General features: G+C 40.3%; 1 protein-coding gene across 21 annotated transcripts in view; it reads right to left on the reverse strand.

The window, feature by feature from the left end:
* The window catches only part of APBB2 (amyloid beta precursor protein binding family B member 2), a 398,493-nt gene that overhangs the window by 344,335 nt on the left and 30,275 nt on the right, over window positions 1-23,883 (reverse strand). For 10 of the 21 annotated variants that reach the window (XM_063705242.1, XM_063705243.1, XM_063705247.1 and 7 more), the window contains exon 2: window positions 17,094-17,225. The exons of 6 other annotated variants lie outside the window; for them this stretch is intronic. The gene's annotated coding sequence lies outside the window, so the exon portion shown is untranslated. The remainder of the gene's footprint in view (window positions 1-17,093; window positions 17,226-23,883) is intronic. 5 more of the 21 variants (XM_063705248.1, XM_055384843.2, XM_055384847.2 and 2 more) reach the window with 1 other exon arrangement.

The raw sequence follows: 23,883 nt of genomic DNA on the forward strand, positions 1-23,883 counted from the left end.
CCCAAGGCAAGCTGGCTGTAAGGAACGGGTGGGGGCCTCACAGGTGCTGCCGGCCTGGACAGGGAAGACAAGGGCCTGGGATCAGCAGGCCTTGGAAAGGAAATGACGGAAGCCCATAGCTTATGAAGTGATTAGCCAGAGTGCTTGAAGAACACCATGCACATTCCCATTTCACTCCCTGCAAATGATAGGACATGACCAGAGATTCCTTAACAGAGATGACTTTTTAAATATTAGATAAACCAGATGCAGGGAAATTTTCTCTCCAGAACGCACTCTAGTTAGCAATCAGAATCACAGAGGAGACTTCAGGGAGCTGAAGATTGCAGCAGAAATAACCAGCAGTTAGGAGACCCAGGTTCAAGATACGGCTCCACCACTAATGCCCTGGGCTTGGCCGCCTTGGGCAAATCCTCAGCAACTCAATCCATCAGCCTCCAAGAGAAGGGTGGGACAGGATGACCTCTAAGAGGCTGTGTTTGGTGACTAACTCCCTTCCCTGGTCTCCCTCTCACCCTCTTTCATCTCACATTGCAATGAGCTCTCCAATATACTTCTAGCTCAAAGAGAGGGAGGGAGGGAGAAAGGGTGGCCTAAGGATGACAAATGTGCTTAAACCTCAACATGTCTTACAAGAACTGAAAATCCAAAATATAAATCAAACTAATAAAGCCAATGAAAATTATATCTACCATTTATTGAACCATTACTATGTGCCAGACACTGTCCTAAGCACCTCGCATGCATTAGCTCACTTAATCCTTATGACGACCCTCTAAGGAAGGAGGTAGATAAGTAACTTGTCCAAGTGACACAGCTTGTGGTTAAGCTGAGATGTGAATGTGGCCTCCGGAGCCTGACCCCTTAATCATTATACCCACAGCATTAACTTTGGGGATAAGACTACCCCAGCTAATTATGATATGATGCCTCTTTGCTTTAGAATGAAATTACACCAACTCAAACTGACAGCATGTATTACAGAATGCTGCAGCTATGATCCTCTTCCCTGGCAAAAAAAAAAAAAAAAAAAAAAAACGTGGTAAGTTTGGAATTGTGATTTGGCAAATATACAGCTTGGGTGAAACCGTGACTTTCATAGACACTGCTCGTTTATTCTGGAATCTCTGAGTCCAAGCCCAAAGTCTCTCTCAAAAGTATAGCATTCAGCCGGGCATGGTGGCTCACACCTGTAATCCTAGCACTTTGAGAGGCCGAGGTAGAATAACTCCTTGAGCCCCGGAGTTCAAGACTAGCCTGGGCAAGATGGCGAAACTCTTCTCTACAAAAAATTTCAAAATAAGCCAGGTGTAGTGGCAGGCACCTGCAGTGCCAGCTACTCAGGAGGCTGAGGTGGGAGGATTGTTTGAGCTCAGGAATTGGAGGCAGCTGTGAGCTAAAATTGTGCCACTGCACTCCAGCCTGGGTGACAAAGCAAGACCCCATCTCTAAAAAGATAAAAATAAAAAATAAAGTACAACATTCCAGACACCAGGGACAATGAGGACCCCACACAGCCAACTTCTTATGTACTCAGGAGAGTAGGTGAAGCCCAGAAATGTTGAAAGAGTGGCTCCAAGTCACACAGGTAATTAGAGAGAAAGCTAGAGCTAGAACGTTGAGCCTCCCAAACTCCAGTGTAAAGTTCTTTCAATTCTTTAAAAACAAAACCCATGTCTCCTATCCCTTATTTTTTTTTCCGCTTATTATAGAAACTTTCAAACACACACAAACGTAGAAAGAATGAATGAACCCCCATACAGCCAGCCATCATCCAACTTCAATGATTATTAACTCATGGGGAATCTTACCTTATTTCCACATTTATCTACTCTCCCCACCTCATCACCACCAGTTGCTTTGAAGTAAATTCCAGGCATCACACATCCTTTCATCTACAAATATTTCAGCATATATCTCTTAAAAAGATAAAATTTTTAAGAGACACTCTAAAGCATAACCACAATAGTATTAACACACCTATAAAAATTAACAATAATTTCTTAACATCAATTATCTGATCAGTGTTCAAATTTCCCCAACTTTTTTTTTTTTTTTTTACAATTTGTTGAATCACAATCTATACATAGATTGTGTATTGAATCACAGTCTACACATAGCAACTGGTTAAAGTATTTCTCAAATTTCTTTTAATCTCTATGTCTCCTATTCATCTCTCTGTCTCCCTTCTTTCTAACAATTGATTCATTGATAAAATCAGATCAATTGTACCATGGGGACGATTCTGTCTCAAAGTCTGGATTTTGCTTTCTTTTTATCTCCCCACAATGCTCTTCATTGTACCTTGCGCAAAGGAAGTGAGCTTAGACTCACCCATATGCATTCTTTCTCTCTCTATCTCACCCTCTACATACACACACATACATGCTCATCATAAAATAATTTAAGAGAACAGGCAAGGCACAGTGGCTCCTGCCTGTAATCCTAGTACTTTGGGAGGCTGTGGTGGGAAGACTGCTTGAGCCCTGGAGTTTGAGACCAGCCTGGGCAACATGGCAAGACCATGTCTCTACAAAAAAAATAAACAAAATTAGCCGGGCAAGGTGGCACACACCTGCGGTCCCAGCACTCAGGAGGCTGAGGTGGGAGGACAGCTTGCTGGATCCCAGGAGTTTGAGGCTACAATGAGCTCTGATCACACCACTTCACTGTAGCCTGGGCAACAGAGTAAGACTCTGTTAAAATAAATAATAAATTTTATTTAATCGTTGATTCAATTCAGCAACTATCCACTGAGTATCAATAAGGGCAAGGTGTGTGGAATAACAAAGTGAATAAGATATGGCCCTTATCTCTGGGAAGACACAATCCAAGAAAGGTGATAAGCTCTATAATGTTAATTCAAGGAAGATAAGTGAGAACTACTTAAGAGGACTCTAGAAGAATTTCCAGGATAAGGTAAGACCTAGGCTAGACTTTGAAAATGGCAGTTTGGGCCCAGATGGAGCAACATGCAATGTGACATAGAGGACAACTTGGGTAATGCTACAAGGCAGGGATGATTCCGGCAGATTTTAAAACAGCAGCAGCACAGGTGGGTAAAAGATCTGGGGGGAAAGAGTATGGTAATGATAGACTACATATCTGCTGAGAGATTTGAGAATCATCACGCATTTTTGAATAGGGGAATAGCCCTGGATCTGTATTCTAAAGCATTAGTGAGTGTATTAGAAGTGAGGATTCCAGTTTGGATTTCAATAATCCACCTGATGGGTCCCTGCACTAGGTCAACAAGAATGACCAAAGAAAGAAGGAAGTGACATGGTTTATCAACTGAATACCTGGGGCCAGGAGGCAGTAGGAGTAAAAGATAATATAAGCTGATTTTCAGCTTTCAGAGAAAGAAGATTATTTTCTTAAGGAAAAGAAAAATTATCCCTATAGTTCCTCAAGAAAATATATACACCTTTCAGATCACAAACAAGCGTCAGTCAAAAATTCTTGTCAACAGTGATAATGGGCATCCTGGACATCTTGACTTTAAGTTAAATACAACAGAGATCCCAGGGGACACTGGACCAATCCACTTTCTTCAATATGGTCATAAATCTTATTTCGATTTCTCTGAGGCCTTCCATACTCTGGGCATGTGAGTCTGAGGCAAATGTGTATTTTCCACATTAATTCTATTTTTTAGAAAATGAGAGAGAAAAAGAAATTCAAGTCTAAAAATTTTGAGATCACCTTTATACTCCAAAACCTCAAATAACATACTTCTACAGCTTTGTATTCAACCTACATGAAATATAAATGTTCTCTAACATTTCAAAAACAAGGAACGTAGATGGAAGGAAATTAATTATAAAGAAAAGTCTATAAGATCTATAAAGGCGGGGGTACCTTAAACAAAATGCTTGGGACCAGTAGAGTTTCGGATTTTGTATTTGGAAATATCTGCATAAGGAAGTATCTTGGAGATGGAGCCCAAGTCTAAACATGAAATTCATGTTTCATATATAACTTATACGCATAGCCTAAAGGAAATTTTACGCAATATTTTTAATAATTTTGTGCATGAAACAAAGTTTTGACTTTGGTTTGACACAACCCGTCACATGAGGTCAGGTGTGAAATTTCCCTCTTGCGGCATCACAATGGCAGCTAAAAAGTTTTGGATTTTGGAGCACTTCAGATTTTCACATGAGGGGTACTCACCTTGTACACTGAGATAAAACGTAAGCAGTGTGCACATTACAATCTCTGAATCCACAACTGATTTTGAAAATATACACAAATAATTATCAGTAGTCTAGGACTACAGAGTTTCAAGACACTGACACAGGATGCAAAAGGCGGCTCCTTTGATTCAGAAGAGATCCCTAGATACATAATTTCCCTTTTATCTAAGAGACCACAATAGTTTCCCTTTGTACCAGACAGCACAAACCCAATTAAGTGTTTAATAGATACTTTCTGTGATAAGTCCCTTTGAAAAACAAAACAAAACAAAACCTTATATAGATTGCCTGAAAAAGTGAAGTAATATCACTTCTCGTTAAATGTTAACCTTTAAATAACTAAAACAGCTAGTTTATCCTCTGGACTTAAAACCCTACATCACACTAGCTTTAACATATATACAAAGGGTAAATTCCAGATGTTCTAAGAGCCAATAGAAGGTTATGACTTAAGAGGTTGATTCTTTTAATTTAGAAATAGTCCTAAGTGATCTTTTAAACATGGCTGTTTTTTAGAGGGCTAGACTAAATCCAGGTGTTTAAGTACATATTAAAATTAACATAGAGTCCATCTTCAGGGAATAATTCTGGATTTCACTTTTTTTAAGCTTTTATTTTACAAAGGACTTTAAGTGAGAATATTTTCCTTTTAGCCCCATTTGCAGAGAGATTCACCATCACAGCAATAAACCACTTCCCAAAGCTATGAACCCTCTAACACTTCCCTCACAAAAACAGCGATTATTTTATATTTTATTTGACCATTTGAGATGTCCGCAAGGCACCCATGTGGGAGAGACAGTTAGAATCCAAAGAACCCCAGGTGTGCCATTGTAGTGGTGTAGCAAGTCACTTAACTGTTTCCTCACTGCACAGGAGGGTCCTAAGAGTACCCATCTTTCAAGGATGCTACAAGGACTATCTTGGATTCTCTGATCCTCCAACACAAAGTGGGCATCTTACCATCCAATGCTACTCTCACACGAACTACCCAGAAGGAGTCAGAGGCCACAGGTAGAAGGGCTCAGTACCACAAGACTGCCCTCACCCAGGGGCCACCATGAGTACTACATCCCTAGGTTACCCATGTAACCAAGTACCCCGATAGTTCTCAGAATCAGTTTTTTCTCTCTCTCTTCTTATCTCTTTCCTCTGTTTCCTCACTTCCTACTTAGCTCTTTAGTAATGCAATTACAGCCTTTTACCTCATCTTCACCAGATACTCCCTACAGCAAGTTCATCTAACTACGTGCTTAGCAATTCCAGAGCGGAACTCTCACCCACCAGGAGGCTGCCTCAAGAGACAAGACGTCAATTTATAACCCAAGGTATGCCCACTGTGAAACTCTCTCCACCTGGGGAGTTTTCGGCCACTTTTACAACACAGTTCAGTCCATGAAGGTACCAGCAGTCACCAGCTTGATCGCCCAGTAGATAAGACACTGAAGCAAGTACACGAACCCCTCCACCTGCTCGCTTCCTCCCCTGCAAGCCATTCATGCCAGCATGTCAGGCCTCCTTTTAAAAGTACCCACTTTCTGCTCCAAAAGGGAAGCAGTACTCATAAAGCAAGAAGACTGTAGTTCTTCCGCTAAGCTAGCTTTGGAATAAAAAGTCACTTTCAGCCAGGCTTGGTAGCTCACGCCTATAATCCCAACACTTTGGGAGGCTGAGGCGGGAAGATCACTTGAGCCCAGGAGCTTGAAACCAGCCCAGAGCTGTATTCTATGGGCAAAAAAATGGATCTGGATCTACGGGCAAAATAATGAGACCTCATCTCTACAAAAAAATCAAAAAATTAGCCAGGCATAGTGGCGTGTACCTGTGGTCCCAGCTACTAGCGAGGCTGAGGTGGAAGGATCACGTGAGTCCAGGAGGTGGAGGCTGCAGTGAGCCAAGATTGCACCACTGCACTCCAGCCGGGTCAACAGAGCGAGACTGTCAAAAAAAAAAAAAAGAAAAGAAAAGAAAAGAAAAGCCGGGTGCAGTGGCTCAGTGGCTTACACCTGTAATCCCAGCACTTTGGGAGGCCGAGGCAGGCGGATCATTTAAGGTCAAGAGTTTGAGACCAGCCTGACCAACATGGTGAAACCTTGTCTCTACTAAAAACACAAAAAATTAGCCGGGTATGGTGGCACATGCTTGTAATCTCAGGTACTCAGGAGGTTGATACAGGAGAATCGCTTGAACCCAGGAGGCAGACGTTGCAGTGAGCCGTGACCTCACCACTGCACTCCAGCCTGAGCAGAAAAATAAAATAAAATAAAAAAAAACTGTTTTATACCAGACCTTGCTCTTGTTAACTGGACTCTGCAAGTGGTGGGTGACTGAACCTGCATTTTGGGGTTAAACCCACACTTCTGTCTTGGCTACAAATTTGGGGGTTTCCACATAAGCCCTCCCAGGTTCAATAATTCACTAGGTTGGCTCATAGAACCCAGGAAGACACTTATTTTATTTGCATATACATAAAGGTTTATCAAAAAGGATATAACTCATGAACAGTCAAATGGAAAGGATGCACCAGGCAAGAGGTGGGGACAGGCGCACAGTTTCCAAGCCCTCCTGGAGCATGCCATCCTCCCAGCACCTCCGTGTGCTCACCAACCCAGAAGCTCGCCAAATCTCACTGTCTACTATGGAGGTTCCATTATGTAGGCATGACTGGTTAAATCATGAATCCTTCTCATCTCCCTAGAGGTCTGGAATGGGGCAGAAAGTTCTAACCCTCTAAACATGCTTTGGTCTTTGTGGCGACCAGGCTCAACCTGAAGATAACAACCCACAACAACCCCCAAGAGTGAATGATTAGCACGTGAAAGACACTCTTACCACTCAGGGGACTCCAAGGGTTTTAGGAGCTCTGTGACAGGAACCAGGGACAAAAACCAAATGTTTATTTTTTTTTATTTTATCACAGACTAAATGTACAAGTAGTGCCTATGCATATTTTATTAATCTAAAACAGTAGTGAATAATGCAAGTGCCTCCTCAGCATTGTATGGAAGTCATATGGATTCAGAGAGCCACCAGCCCCCATCCCTAGGGCCATATTCCTTCTAATGGTGATAGGTTCAAAAATGGACAAACCCTCTGGTCTCAGTGACCAGCTGTGAGCTTATCCTAGTATGAGGCTCAAAGCTTAGGAACAATACTGAGGAAAACTCTTTCCCTAGATGAGAACAAAGACACACATCATTCTGGAAACTACTGGCAGCCATCTTGCCACAAGGAGGAGAGCTGCACTGAATCCAGCTAGCAGAGGAGGCCAGAGCCAACATGGTGCTTTTCCACAGCCTACCACAAGGTCAGGACAGAAACTGACAATGAGCATGTTTAGAAATATTGACAGCAATTTGGCCGGGCGTGGTGGCTCACGCCTATAATCCCAGTACTTTGGGAGGCCGAGGCAGGCGGATCACGAGGTCAGGAGATGGAGACCATCCTGGCTAACACGGTGAAACCTCATCTCTACTAAAAACACAAAAATTAGCCGGGCGTGGTGGCAGGTGCCTGTAGTCCCAGCTACTCGGGAGGCTGAGGCAGGAGAATGGCATGAACCCAGGAGGCGGAGCCTGCAGTGAGCCGAGATCGCGCCACTGCACTCCAGCCTGGGCGACAGAGTGAGACAACGTCTAAAAACAACAAAAAAAAAGAAAAAGAAATATTGACAGCAATTTGACAGAATAATTTTGTCTGTTGAAGCCAACAATTTTTTAATTTTTTATTTTTTTATTTTTTTCTTCAGACAAAGAGTCTCGCTCTGTCACCCAGGCTGGAGTGCAAGTGGCGATTCTCCTGCCTCAGCATCCTGAGTAGCTGGGATTACAGGCACCTGCCACCATGCCCAGCGAAGTCAACAATTTTAAATAATGGGCTTATATTTGTTTTTTATAACTTTGTTTTCCTAGTAATTCGTTTTCCTAGAAATTCATTTGTATTTTACAAAAGTATTGGTCTGCAATGGTATAGAAATTTAAAAAAGAAAAAGTCCCATTCCTCAGACAGCTTGAGAACTGACCTAAAGATCTACAGAGAAATAGAACCACGGCCCTGATCAAACCTAAGCCTAACTCTTAATCTCTACTCTTCAGTTAGGAAGATTACCTTTACTGTTTAAACTTGGTTGAGTGGAATTTTCTGTGATTTACAAAGAAAGTTTTCTACCTGATACAGGAAATGACTTGCCAGCCCACACAAAGGTAAGGAAGAGGACAGAAAGGAAGGAAAGGTAAGGAAGAGGACAGAGAAGTGGCTGGATGCAGTGGCTCATGCCTGTAATCCCAGCACTTTGGGAGGCTCAGGTGGGCGGATCACAAGGTCAAGAGATCGAGACCATCCTGGCCAAGGTAGTAAGACCCCGTCTCTTCCAAAAATACAAAAATTAGCTGGGTATGGTGGCGCACACCTATAGTCCTAGCTACTCAGGAGGCTGAGGCAGGAGAATCGTTTGAACCCTGGAGGCAGAGGTTGCAGTGAGCTGAGATTGCGCCACTGCACTCCAGCTTGGCGACAGAGCAAGACTCCGTCTCAAAAAAAAAAAAAAAAAAAAGGAAGAGGACAGAGAGGAAGGAAAGGTAAGGAAGAGGACAGAGAGGGAGGTAAAGTAAGGAAGAGGTCAGAGAGGGAGGAAAAGTACAACACAGGCAAAGGTGCAGAGAATTCCAAACATTACCTAAAACTACTCTAGGAGAGACTGAAGAGGAAAAAATCCACTCAAAGACGCAAAATCAGATAAAAGCTTTTCACATCCCTGCAATTAAATGGCCACCTGGAAGGCTTTCCTTCCTTCAAACAATGAACCCATGCAACATTTCTTTGTTCCACCCATTTCAGCAACTGCCAATTTTGAACCAAATGAATTATCCTCAAGCAAATGTCACACACAGTGGGTAGTGATTTCATTTTCCTAAATGGTTGTCAAAGCTTTGCATACTAAAGCTTCCAAAAAGGAGAACTGGAAAAATGACAATTTAGAGGTGGGAAAGAAACATGAGTTATTTCAAAGCAGCAGCCTGCGATATGGTAAAATCGTTCTTCTAAAATGCCTCCATCGAACATTTTCCAAACTATAATCATTTCAACTGCTGGCTTTCGCTGTATTTATGCTAAAATGTAGCTGATTTATTTTTATAGTATTTTACCAGAGTAAAGATCCAAAAACGAATAGGGGGGAAAAAAAGGAAAGAAAATATTACTGTAGGTTTTTTTTTTAAGAAGATAAGATCTAGAAACAGGAAGAGTTAGGAAAAAATGAAGGATGAACTTTGTGAAGAAAAATGTTGAGTAGTTTCATTTCTATTAATCTAAGAAAATCCTAAAACAGAATGAGGTTACTCTAAATTCAAAATCCGCATATAATAGTTGGAGTGCATACACCATGGCAGGGAATACCCCCTCTAAATAATCAGTTCAAGGCAGGGAACTCCCAAGTCTTACCAAGATGGCACAGTCTCTGCTAAGTGAGGTTAAAATGGGTAAAGTTATCCAAAGCTTTCCTAACTGAAGTCCAGGGACATTTTCCCAGTGGTCTGTCTGAGATTTAGAAACTATTTCTTTTTTTCTTTTTATGATGATTTTTAAAATTAATATATAATAATGTAGGCATATCCTAGGCCATCCGGAGGGCAATCTTATTATAGCCATGTAATCTCAATTCCCACATTTGCATTCATAAGCACCTACGGTGCCCCCAGACATAGTCTCAGGGTCAACATTGGCTCAAGTTTCACTCACATCCATTTGGAAGGAAGACCAAGTTATGATGGTTACAAACAAAGAAGGGTGATATGCTCTGAGAAGCACACAACATCATCACTTCCATAATATTCTTAACAAAAATGCTTATTCAGTCATGAAGAGATAACCAAAAAATTCAAACTGAGGGGCATTCTACAATACAAAATAGCTGCCCAGTACTCTTCAGAAAAGTCAAGGTTATGAAAGACCAAGAAAGAGTAAGGAAGACTAAGGAAACAACCAAATGCAACATCTAATCCTGGATTGGATCCTAGACCAGAAAAAGAACTTTAATAGGACCTTAACTGGCAAAATTTGTATAAGGTCTACAGATGATGGTATTCTGCCAATGTTAATTTCCTGGTTTTGGCAACTGTACAATGATTATATAAGATATTAACATTTAGGAAATCTGGGTGAAGAATACAGGGGAATTCTTTGTACTGTTTTTTGCTACTTTTTCAAAAGCCTGATATTATTTCAAAATGAAAAATTGAAAACTATGGAAAAGTTAAAATAAGGAAGGGTATGGATCAATAAAAAGGAGGCCTAAATAACTTGAATGTGTTAACCTGTACAATATCTGATAACATCCAGTGACTCAAGTATCAGTCCCCTTGATAGGTCTGCAGGGATGGCCCTTATGGAGATCTAACCAACTCGCTACGTCAGTTTCTCCTTTGTCTTTCCATGTAGGCTTGCCTCCAGAACTCCTGTCTAGACCCCCTCCCAGCTCTTGTCTTTACTCAGCATTAACCACCTGGCACTTTAGTTACATGAGCCTCTTGTGATTTAGGTTAACAAGAATCTGCTCCCCAGAGTTCAATCACTTTACACATGTGCTGAAAAATAACTTATTTCCAGATTACCATAGCTGAGAGCCAGGCCCTGGACTATGGTGATAGAGAGCTACTTGCCCAGTAGGCCCTGCCCAAGGACCATTCTGCAGCCTGGAACACCTATTAATTGTTTTGTTCCATAGCTTCCTGCAAAGGTAACAGGTGACTCTAACAATAATAGCAAAAAAAATGTAGTCTTCTCTAAAGCAGGGGAAGGTGTCAGAAGCCAACTTTGAATCTTGTTGAATAAATAGAATTTTGGAAGACAAAATAGGGCCAAGAGCCAAACTTATGCCCAGCTCAGCAAAGGTCTAGTGACTGTTCGAGCTGAGTAACCATTTCATAAGGCTCCATGAAGACCTACCTGTATCCACTGTGACCCAGAATGAGCCTTATAAAGCATACATCTATCCATGTCTTGTCTTAAAACCCTTTAATAGGGCCGGGCGCGGTGGCTCATGCCTGTAATCCCAGCACGTTAGGAGGCCAAGGTGGGCAGAATCGCCTGAGGTCAGGAGTTCAAGACCAGTCTGGCCAACATGGTGAAACCCCATCTCTACCAAAAGTACAAAAAAATTAGCTGGGTGTGGTGGCAGCCGCCTGTAATCCCACCACGTTGGGAGGCCAAGGTGGGTGGAATCACCTAAGGTCAGGAGTTTGAGACCAGCCTGGCCAATATGGTGAAACCCCATCTCTACCAGAAGTACAAAAAAAATTAGCTGGGCATGGTGGCAGAAGCCTGTAATCCCAGCTAATCGGGAGGCTAAGGCAGTAGAATCGCTTGAACCCAGGAGGCGAAGGTTGTAGTAAGCCAAGAGCGTACTACTGCACTCCAGCCTGGGTGACAAAGCGAGACTCCATCTCGAAACAATAAATAAATAAATAACCCCTTTAAAGTTTTCCATTGCCTCTAAAACAAAGACCAAAATCCTGGTCACTGCCTGGTGCCTGGCCCCTGCCTGCTGTTCCAACACCTCATCCAGCATCCCCCGCCCCAGGCACATTCCAGTCCCTAAGCCAGCTTCGATCATTACTTCAAGGGCTTAATGCAAACCTTACCCTCATCTAGACTGTCTTCCCACCCCCATCCACCAGCCCCCTATACATACACTTTGGCCTACGTAACTTCTACTCATCAAGATATACTCAGGTTTTGGCTTAAATATCACTTAGCTGGAAAGGCTTCTCTCACCAACCTCGGGGACTAGACGAGCACCCTTTATGTTCTCATAGCACTCTATAATTACTCTTCATAGAACCTACCACCATTTCAAATGATGATTTGTTAGGCTCTTGGTCTCCCCCCCTAGATTAGGAGCATCCAGAGGGCAGGAACTAAGTGTGGTTTACAAACTCTCATACCCGAATGCCTGGTACAGTACTTTGCACTTCACACAATGGGAGTGGGCTCTGCCCACATCCTCAGCTTGAAATGAAATCCATATGCTTGAAATAGTATGGACACAGTAAGCACTCAAGTAAGAGCTACTAAAATTATGTAAAAATGGCTTCCCTCTGACTATGCCTGAAATTTACCACTGCTTTTTCTTTCCACCTGATGGAAGGGGGAAAAGTCAGCCAGGCAAAAGATGCCAAGCTGTCATTTTTTCAAGGATACTTTTTGACTGTCAAATCAGCTCATTTTAGGATATTGAAAAACTTCAAGTTGCAAGGTAAAACATCAAGAAAGGAAATGCTTCTAAAATTAACACACTACACTTTTTTTACTCTGAAATAAATCTATACTCATCATTAGTACATTTTCACTTCCCTCTGCAGCCTCACTGTCATCTTCTCTTTCAAAATTCTGGTTATTACCACTACAAGGAAATTCAGACTCTTTCTCCAACACCAAAGACTCTACTAATAACTTCCATGGGAACAAAGTTCAACTATAGCTAAAATTTCATTTGCTTAAAAAACATGAAAAACTCGCTTTTATCTCAGGTATGAACCAATAAAAGCAAGCTAAATCGCAGTTATCCTAAGTAGTCCCTGTTCACAGAAGGATTACCATTTAAAATCATAAGTTAGTTAACATAAAAATGGGGGCCTGAAATACCCAAACTGATTTTTTCAGGGTGTGTTACACTGTAACAGCAGCTAAATTCTCCTGGACCCAGGCAATATTCTCAGGCAAAGGATGAAGGAACCAAATACTGAGATTTCTTCAGAGATAACTAGACAGATTCCTATCGGCCAGGGGAGAAACTGGAGAACTCAAGAGTGTGTTAGTTCTTAGGCCGAAAACTATACTTCAGAGAAGTACCTGGCTGTAGAAAATGTCTCCACGGAAATGGCTACATTCTAGGTGCACATAACAACATTTCAGTCAACAGCAGGCTGCATATACAAGGTGGTCCCATTAGATTACAATACCATATTTCTACCATAACTTTTCTATGTTAAGATATGTTTAGATACACAAATACTTACCATTGTGTTACAATTGCCTACAGAATTGAGTAGAGTAACATGCTGTACAGGTCCATAACCTAGGAGCAATAGGCCATACCAGATAGCCTAGGTGTGTAATAAGCTATACCATCTAGGCTTGTGTAAGTACACTCTACAATGTTCGCACAACTATGAAATCACCTAACATGTTTCTCAGAAGATATCCCCACCACTAAGTGATGCATGACTGTATAAGTATTATATGCCACAATACCTAGAAGCTACATGCAAACCCCAGTGTTAAAGGTGGAGAAGAACATGATTACTTAAAAAACATGAAAAACTGACTTCTATCTCAGCTATGAACAAAAGCAAGATAAATCACAGCTAACCTAAGTAGTCCCTGTTCATACGATTCTCATTTAAAATCATCTTAGTTAACAGGTAACTGTGGACTGAAACACCGAAGCTGATCATTTTTTCAGGGTGTGTTAAACTGTAATAGCAGATAAATTTTCCCGGGCCCAGGCAATATACTCAGGCAAAGGACAAAAGAATCAACTACTGAGATTTCTTAAGAGATAACTAAGCAGACTTCTATTGGCCTCACAATCATGGGATTAATATAGTACATACAAGCATGCACACACACATATCTGATAGTGCGGTTCCTAACCTTTTTTAAGTCAGAGAATCTCAAGAAAGCTATGAACCTGCTCCCCAGAAAAAAAATGTTTACACAAGAGAGGCTCCCTTAACTCATCTCTGCTTAACCACCCTGCCAAATTAACTGGCGCATCCTACATCAGAACATGACTGATGTTTGAGCACACTAGCAGCTCATAACTAGTAGGAGACTCTACCTGAGCACAAGACTACTCAATGTGTGGTCTAGGTGGGTGCTAGTCTGCCCACTGTTTATTACCGGTTGCCCATGAGGTAAGTACAAAAATGGTGAGAAGGCATTTAGAAACATACAGAGCCATTAGACATGGTTGCATCACCTAAGGGCCTAAGTATCTGACTCGCTTCATTGACCAACTCCAGTGTTGCTGATCTTGTGAGGTACATGCAGCACCAGCTACCTACTAGTCAAGCTCTGAAGAACTACGTGACCACATATGATAGTTTAAGGTTAGTCAACTGCAGTACGAAAGTATTAAAATCAGGAATCCATTTCTTAACACTAAAAGTTCATTTAAATTTAAACATAAATTTACAGGATATATTGTTGGAACTGGCTACTGAAGAAGGACTGAAGATGAATTTTGACATGATAGCATCACTTACATCATTTTGGAGTAAAATTAAAAATGAATATCCTGAGCTTTCCAGAATTCCTTTAAAATGTCTTTTTTCATTCATTATCATCCACATCCCTCTGTAAGATCAGTTCCTCTACCATGAGTATTATTTAAGGAAAACTAGAAATAGTTCGGATAGACATTAGCCTCAAGACAAGCTTGTCACCAACCCAGCCTAGTTAGATAGGTTAACAAGCAAGATGTGAATTCATTTGTGACATTAAAAACTCTAAATATTGATATACATAGAGTTTGGTCAAAGTATATATAGAGGAATTTAATATGAAGAATCATTATTTCACTCATAACTTTTTGCTTAGTTATAAATGGAATAAAAATTAACAAGAGTAACAGTGATTCTTTGTGAATTGCCAAGACATGTACACTTTCAAAGTACACATTTAGAAATTCTTCCCTATATTCTGTTTTTCCCAACTACATTTATTAAAATGTAACTTTATTTCTGTTGTTTTTAAAAATAAATTTAAAAAATAAGGCTTGTATTTTGTTTGTTTGTTTTTTAAGTAAAAGTACAGGTCCACAAAAGATTGGAAATAAAAAAGACTAGATTTTCACCATATACAGATTAAAAAGAAGTGATCTGCTCCCACCAATCAAGCTGTATCATTCCCTATGGTCAGATATGTTTATTCCTATTTACACCAGTTGTTCTTACAATTTAAATATATAAACACGTAGTAAATTGTATATAAACACAATATTCAGAGAAATTAATGTTTTTTAATTTTTTTATTCAGATAAATTAATGTTTCAATGAAAATGAAGTTGAATGTTTGAATGATTTGGAATAATTCAATAAAAGTTAAACACTAAAATAAATGCCATGATATTAGATGTGAGGAAGAAAACAGCAAAAGACTGGAAGGCAAATCATAAAAATCTAGGATTCTACACTCAAGATATTCACAAGTATTTTAAAGTTCTTACTTTAAAGCAACCTAAACTGAAAACTGTGTAGATCATGCGTCACAGGTGAAGTTCATGTGCAAAACCAACATGGAAGCCACTTATCAGGACTTGGCTCCATATCAGAAATTAGCAAACATGCTTGAAATAAAATGTTTAAGACATGAATGTAACATTTTTCACATTTCTCCACCTTAAATAACTAACCAGCTGCTGGTCATGATATTCCCAGATAAGAGGGTCTACACTCTAAACACAAAATTCTGTACAGAATATTTAAGAGACTCTGGTCCCCCTGGCTCTGTTACTGAAATATAACCAGTTGGTAATAAAACACGGACAAAATAAACACAGAAAGACTCACACCAATCACAGAAAGCATAAAGAGTCCAAAAAGAGATTCTAACCAAATAAAGAAAATGAGACCATCTGTAAAACTGCAAGCTTATTGTCTCTTTCCTAGTAACATTATATCTACACCCAATTCCCATAGAGAATGTATTTTTTTAGCAGTTTACAGCATTAACCAAATTAAACCAGAGCCCTCAGAGGACAAGCTGGGTTACATTAGACAGAAAGCATACTTCCAGCTTCTTCCCCCTCCCACCCTGCTTGGCCCCCACGCTACCAGCCCAAAGGTCAAAAAACAAAAGCAGAATCAAAAAGTAATATATAAAAAGTCCCTTATGAGACACTGCAAAACATTTTCTCTTACTATCACTATAAAAAAATGTCAGTAATTCTGGGCCGTAAACCAAAGTAATCCAAAACCATGGGTTTAGTTCAATTCTGAACTCAGACATTTTGTAGCTTATCTACACTGGCCCATAGTTTAGGATCAAAGTTTTAAGAAAAAGAAGCAAAACAAATGAAAAGCTAATGCAATGAGGGAAAATAACACAAGACAGCTTATTTCATAAAGCATTTTGGGTTAACAAAAACTAAAATTATAAAAAAAAATTTGAGATCTTATTAATATCTAAATTGAAATAATCTGAATATGAACTCATTTTGAAAACAGCCAGAGCATGCCTTACACCTCTACTTTAGGACTTAGCTGAATTAATGCAAAATTTCACTGTCAAATATATTACACAAATGCAATAGAATGAAAATAGTGTACCAAAAAAAAAGCATGAAAATGAGCAATGTCTAAATAGGCCATGGGGGAAACTGGGCTGATGTCCTGGGTCCTGCTCTTTGGTTCTGGCTCTGCCAATAATTAACACCATGGAAAGCGGTTGCCTTCATTTTGTGGTTCCCATCTGTGAATTCAGAGGGTCAGTTTAAGTACACACCACAGATGCTATCTGCTCTAAGACTTTTCTGCCCTAGAACTAAAATGCACAGATGATACAGAATTGAAGCTTTTCTGGGCAGTGAAAGACAGGAGGCAAACAAGATCTACCACAGTGAACAGCTTTGGACACTCACTGACTCAGCTGACAGTTATTCTGGTTATGAAACAAAGGGAAAAAATGGGGAGCTATGCAGCCCTGAAAGCAGTATCAAGAACTACCATGCTTTTCTCATTCTGCATTGTAAAATGCAAACTGTAACATAAAAAATATTTTGCTTTAAAATAGGTTTTGTTCTTAATTTTGTAATTCACAAATATTTATTTTAAAAATCAGGAGGAATGAAATATATTGAAACAAAGGGATTCACAGTGGTTATTTAAAGGTTACCTTATCTTCGTTCATACAATATTAAATTCCTTGTTTTATGAAGAGATGATAATGCAGCGATGGACACACACCTGGTCTGGGTCCAAGTCCCACCTACTAGCTGCACAGCCTGGGAAGTTTCAGTTTCCTTGTCTGTAAAATGAGGACAATATGGTTGAATAACATGGTCTCAAGAGTGGTTGTTGGGAGTTAATATGAGTTAATACAGGGTGAGTATCCCTTATCCAAAATGCTTGGGACCAGAAGTGTTTCAAGTTTTAGATTTTTCATATTTGAGAATATCTGCATTATACTTACCAGTTGAGCATCCATAATCCAAAAATCTGAAATCTGAAATGCTCCAGTGAGCATTTCCTTTGAACACCATGTCAGCGCTTAAGAAGTTTCAGATTTTGGAGCACTTTGGATTTCAGATTTTCAGATTACAGATGCTCAACCTGTATATATGAAGCACTAAGTACAGGGTCTCACACACAGAAGAACCTACGTAAGAGTTTACTAATACTTTATGCTAAACAACTTCATGTCTAACTAAAAATAGATGTTCACTAATACACCAAATGCAAACCATATAAACATCAAGACTCCAGAAAACCTTACCCACATGTATCAATATTAAACAAAACATCAAGACAATTCCAAGTAAAGAAAAATATACATATATACAGTACAGTAACTTTTTTATTCTTCCAGACTCCAATCCTTTGTCAATCTATCCTACAGGTAGCCAAATAGATTAAACTTCCTAAAGCAATGTTGGGTTTAAGTCACTCCTACTAAGGATCTTTAAAATCTCTACATACATCTACAGGATAAGCCTCAAACCCACCCAGAGTAGAATGGAGCCTCTGGTACCCTGTACTTTAAAGTACTTACAACAGTATGTAATTCTCTATTTGAGTGACTGATTAATATCTTTCTCACCCACTAGAACAAAAGCCAGGAGATAAGGTGTGTGTTTTACCCTCCACTGTACTGCCACCATCTATCACAGTGCATGGCCCGGGGCAGGTGCTCAGTAAACATTTGTTGGATGAATGAACCTCATCTTCTATCAAGGCTCACATCACCATCTAATATGGATGTCCCTTGAGGGTTTGCAAAACATTCTCTCATAAATTTTCTCATCTGACCTTCATAGTAAGCTTTTGGGGAAGGAAGCCAGAGCAGATGAGAAAACCAAGGCCCAAAAGTTCACTGAGTCACCCAAGACCACATTCTTAATAAGTGGCAAAGACCCAAGTGTGTTAACTCCTAGTCTAGGGTTCCTTTCAGAACATTCTGCTGCCTGGGTTAAATCCAATACAAATACTTGAGCCATAACCTTGTCTTGCACTTTTCTGCCTCTGCAGTTTTTACACTTCCCTTCCACCCACCCGGAACTGCCTCCTACCTCTTTTCCTACTTTTCATTCATTAAACAAATATTTATTAAGGACTGTGATTGATGCGCAAACTCTCCTTCTTCCTTGAGGGTCCACCAGTGTGTTGTATACGTGTCACGTCTATTGCACAGACATCCATTTACTCGCTCAACAAAAAGTTTTCTGTTCTACAGACATGTATTTGTTCTTTCAATACAATGATGAACACTTGCTAAGTGTCATACAGTGTGAAGTTCCAAGGAGAACTGTGTTCTAATGTTCTGAGAAACTACTGAAGTTTCTCAAAGAGAACAACAATGTAAATTAACCTGTTTTAAAACACAATACAACTGCTGCCATTCACACAGCCTGAGATGTCCCAGTACCTCAATTGGGAAATAAATCAAACACTAATACCTAACATAAATCATATCAACATATATATCAATTTAAAAATATGTATAGATTCAATTCATCTACCGTCATGTAAAAAAATAGATTCACACAACATACACAGGTAAAGTATCCGCAGATCTACTCTACTAAAATAGTTTTTATCTATCAGGTCTGTTAAATAGTTAACAGCCCTTCTCAAACTTGTCAGCTCAAAAGAACACACAATTAAAATGCAACAACAGATTTGGGAATCTCACGCTTCTAGATTACCAGCCCAGAACCACAGCTCTAAATATAACAGCAATAAACCTGCAATAATCCTCATGAAATATAGCATCAATTAAATGCTGGTACAAGAAATGTAATGCAGAATTACTGCCGTATTAATACTCCCTGAAGATAAATCACTAAAGACTTTAAGCAAGTGAAATCAATTCTGTGAATATTTAACACAGCTGGCTTTATTTAAAAATTCCCAGAACAGACACATACTGGCATAAAAAAGAACTACAAAGGGTTAATAACACTAGATTATATATAAATTCAGAAGTAAGGAAGACAGCTGCCTGGGAATCTTATCTTGGAAATAATATTTTAAAACCTCAGGGAAAGCAAACAAAATGGTACTTGATAACATGTTAACTCATTAGAGAATTTAATACAAACAACATCCAACTAATCCTTCTCTTTCTTTCATACTTAAATTTCAATGCTGAATTTAAGAGACCAACATCAGATAAGACAAAAAGGGAAAGTACAGGAACAAAACAGCTCTCAGAATGGACACAAACCTGAAAAATCATTTGTCTCTGTGGGCAAAGGTTTGGGTTAGTGAAGAGCTTCCATCAGTGTAAGGCAGCATGCCTGACCCCCTCCTCGCTATCTCTTACAAGGACACAAATGCTTTTAAACACCATGGTCCTGTGAATCCCGAATGAATCAAAGTAAACCTGCATGAAGTTGGGGTTATGTGTGCTTGATTCAGGGTCCTTAAGAGTAAACTTGGTTGGACACAGTGGCTCACGTCAGTAATCCCAGCCCCATGGGAGGGGGAGACGGGAGGACTGCTTGAGTCTAGAAGTTCAAGACCAGCCTGTAAAACTTAGCTAGACCCTGTTTCTGCAAAAAAACAAACAAACAAACAAAAATTAAATTAAACTGAATTAGCCAGTCATAGTGGTGGTACATGCGTGTAGTCCCAACTACTTGATGGGGGGGCAGAGGGAGGGTGAGGCTGGAGGATCACTTGAGCCCAGGAGGTCGAGGCTGCAGTGAGCTATGATCGCACCACTACACTCCAGCCTGGGTGACAGAGTAAGACCCTGTCTCTAAAACAAAAAAACAAAAACTACTAAACAGTAAATGTGGGCACATGTTTTCTTGTGTCTTCCAGTGGACCAGAATGACCTCCCACCTTCAAGGACTCCTGATCACTTTACCTTGATTGTCTACAAGGGAATGATTTACAAATCCTACACTATGACCATCCTCAAGAGGCCTCATTAAGAAAAGCTTCTCTTGTATTAAATCCAAAGCTGTTTTCATTGTAGAGTTTAATTCTACTTCCTTCCTTTTTTCCCTCTGTGAACTCAGTGGAGAAGAATGAACCCCTGAAAGAAGTCCCTTTCATCTCAAAAAAAAAAATCACATTTGATCAAATGAATCCTATGGGTTAACAGAATAGGTGCTCTCTTCAAAAGAGCAAGAACGTCAGTGATCAAATTTAATCCCATCAATTACATTTAAAAAATCTTTTTAAGAGCTAATATGGCCTTGTAGAAACTAAACATTTAATATCTCCTTTGATTATGAAATTGCACAGGTTTTCTGAAAGCTTAAGTTCACACCTTCACCCACATTCAATTCCAGCAGGCACAGAGTTTTTCCTAAACTGTTTCACCAAGCCATTGTGGGGTGTTGGGGAAGTTGCCAGGGGCAAGGCTACAACTCAAGGGCTCTTTTGTTTCACGCTACTCTTTCGGTTGCCTTTTTGGGTCTTCCGCTCCCTTACCTTGGATAATGGGAGACGATGAAACTCAAGTGGGTTAATTATACTTTGCTTATAATTCTTGATTTTAAGATACGTGAAAGAAGAAATTAAAACGTGCTTAAAATTGTTTTTGGATGTAAATTATCCCAAAGAGCTAATTATGTATAATTTCTTCATTTTCTTTATTCATGCAAGTGAATCGCAGATAAACATCCTTTTAGGTCAAATATTTCTTCCCTTATGACTTCATGACTAATTCTATGTAAGCCTAACACACTCTTACCCCTTAAGAACTCAGTATTAATATACTATCCTGTTAGGAAGAAAGGAGCTAGAACTTGCTCGAAAGGGACTAGCATGGCCGGGCGCAGTGGCTCACGCCTATAATTCCAGCACTTTGGGAGGCCGAGGAGAGTGGATCACCTGAGGTCAGGAGCTCGAGACCAGCCTGACCAACATGGAGCAACCCTGTCTCTACTAAAAATACAAAATTAGCCCAGCATGGTGGCACATGCCTGTAAACCCAGCTACTGAGGAGGCTGAGGCAGGAGAATCGCTTGAACTTGGGAGGCGGAGATTGCGGTGAGTCGAGATAACGCCATTGCACCAGCCTGGGCAACAAGAGTGAAACTGTCTCAAAAAAAAAAAAAAAAAAGAAAAAGAAAAAAGAAAGGGACTACCATAACATACTTTGGCATGAAGTCATCTTTACTCTGTAGAGTTAAATAACCTTGTAACAGAAAAGGAGGCCTGAGAAGTACCTAACTTCCCTTCTAAGAAGGTCACATAAAGATCTTTCCATCTCTAGCATCCTAGTGACTCCACATCTCCAGGATGAACATGGGAGAGACAGTTGTAAAGTCAAGGGCTGTCTATATTTACAGTCTCCATTTCTCTCCTCCCATTGAGCTCACTCCAATTAGGCTTTCATTCCTACCATTCTATCAAAACTGCTTGTCAAAATTACCAATGACCTCCATGTTGCCAAAGCCAATGGTCAATATGAACCTTCATTCTACTGAATGATTACTCTAACTGCAAACATTCAGTACCTGCCTTCTTGGTGATCTCACCAAGGTAACCTTGGTTAATCTCATGGCTTCAAACACCTTCTACAAATTCATGATTTATAAATCACATCTCCAGTATTGGTGGTATAGTGGTGAACATAGCTGCCTTTCAAATCACATTTCCAGCTGAAACTTCTTTGAACTCTGGATTCCAGAATCTCTCATATATCCAACTGCCTATTCAATATCATCACATGAATAGCTATATTAATCTGTTTTCACACTGCTATAAAGAACTGCCTGAGACTGGGTAATTTATAAAGGAAAGACATTTAATTGACTCACAGATCAGCATGGCTGGGAGGCCTCAGGAAACTTACAATCATGGCAGAAGGTGAAGGGGAAGCAAGGCGCCTTCCTCACAAGGCAGCAGGAAGGAGAAGTGCCAAGCCAAGGGGGAAGAGCCCCTTATAAAACCATCAGATATTGTGAGAACTCACTGACTACCATTAGAACAGCATGGGGAAACCACCCCCATGATTCAATTACCTCTACCTACTTTCTCCCTTGACATGTGGGAATTATGGGGAATACAATTCAAGATGAGATTTGGGTGGGGTCACAAAGCCTAACCATACCAATGTCTAAGAAGCATCAGAAACCTAAGTCCTAAATCAAACTCCTAATGGTACCTCCAAACTGGCTTCTTCCAAGACCTTGCCCATCTCAGTAAATGGCAATTCCATTCTTGCAGTTGCCCAGGAGAGCCATCCTTGTCTATGCTTACATTCTCTTTCTCTCTCTCTCAGTCCATATCTAATTTATAAGGAAATCCTGTCAGCTGTACCTTATATCTGGAACCTGTCCACACCATCACCCTCTCTAGCACCCTGGCCCAGCAATCACCATTGTCTCGCCTGGCTTTTTACAATGACTCTGCTTCCTCCTTTCATTCTATTCTCCACAAAACAGTGATCCTTTATAAACCTAAGTTGGATCGCATCATTCCTCTGCTCAAAACCCACTGACGGCTTTCCACCTGTTACAGGTTGAACTGTGTCCCTCAAAAATTCATATGTTACACTCTTAGCCTCCAGTACCACAGAATGTGATCGTATTCAGAAATAATGTCATTGCAGATGTAATTAGTTAAGATGAGGTCATTTAGGTGGGCCCCAATTCCAATATGAATGATGTCCTTATAAAAAGGGAAAATTTGGACACAGAGACACATACATAGGGAGAACACCATGTGAAGATGAAGGCAGAGATCTATAAGCCAAGGAATGCCACATATTGCCAGGAAACCACCAAGAGCTAGGAGAGAGGGATGGAACAGATTCTCTTTCTCTCATGATCTTCAGAAGGAACCAACTCTACCAATAACCTGAGTCAGACTTCTAGCCTCCAGAACTGTAAAACAATAATTTGTGTTGTTTAAGCCAGTTGTCCCCAACCTTTTTGGCACCAAGAAGTTGTTTCATGGAAGACAATTTTTCTATGGACTGGGGGAGTTGCAGGGGGTGGGAGGGGGCGGTTCATGATGATTAAAGCGCACTACAGTTATTGTGCACTTTATTTCTATTATTATTTCATTGTAATTTATAATGAAATAATTATACAACTCATCACAATGTAGAATCAGTGGGAGCCCTGAGCTTGTTTTCCTGCAACTAGATGGTCCCATCTGGGAGTGATGGGAGACAGTGACAGATCATCAGGTATTAGATTCCCATAAAGAGTGTACAACCTAGATCCCTCACATGTGCAGTTCACAGTAGGATTCGTGCTCCTTAGAGAATCTAAGGCCACCACTGATCTGACAGGAGGCAGAGCTCAGGCGGTAATGAGAGCCATGGGGAGCGGCTGTAAATACATACGAAGCTTCATTCGCTGGCCTGCCACTCTCCTCTTGCTGTGTGGCCCAGTTCCTAACAGGCCACAGACCAGTATCCCTGGCTGGGGGTAGAAGACCCCTGGTTTAAGCCACCCAGTTTATAGTAGTTTGTTACAGCAGCCCTAGCAAAGTAA

Source organism: Gorilla gorilla, chromosome 3 (assembly GCF_029281585.2).
Source record: "Gorilla gorilla gorilla isolate KB3781 chromosome 3, NHGRI_mGorGor1-v2.1_pri, whole genome shotgun sequence".
Taxonomy (NCBI): domain Eukaryota; kingdom Metazoa; phylum Chordata; class Mammalia; order Primates; family Hominidae; genus Gorilla; species Gorilla gorilla.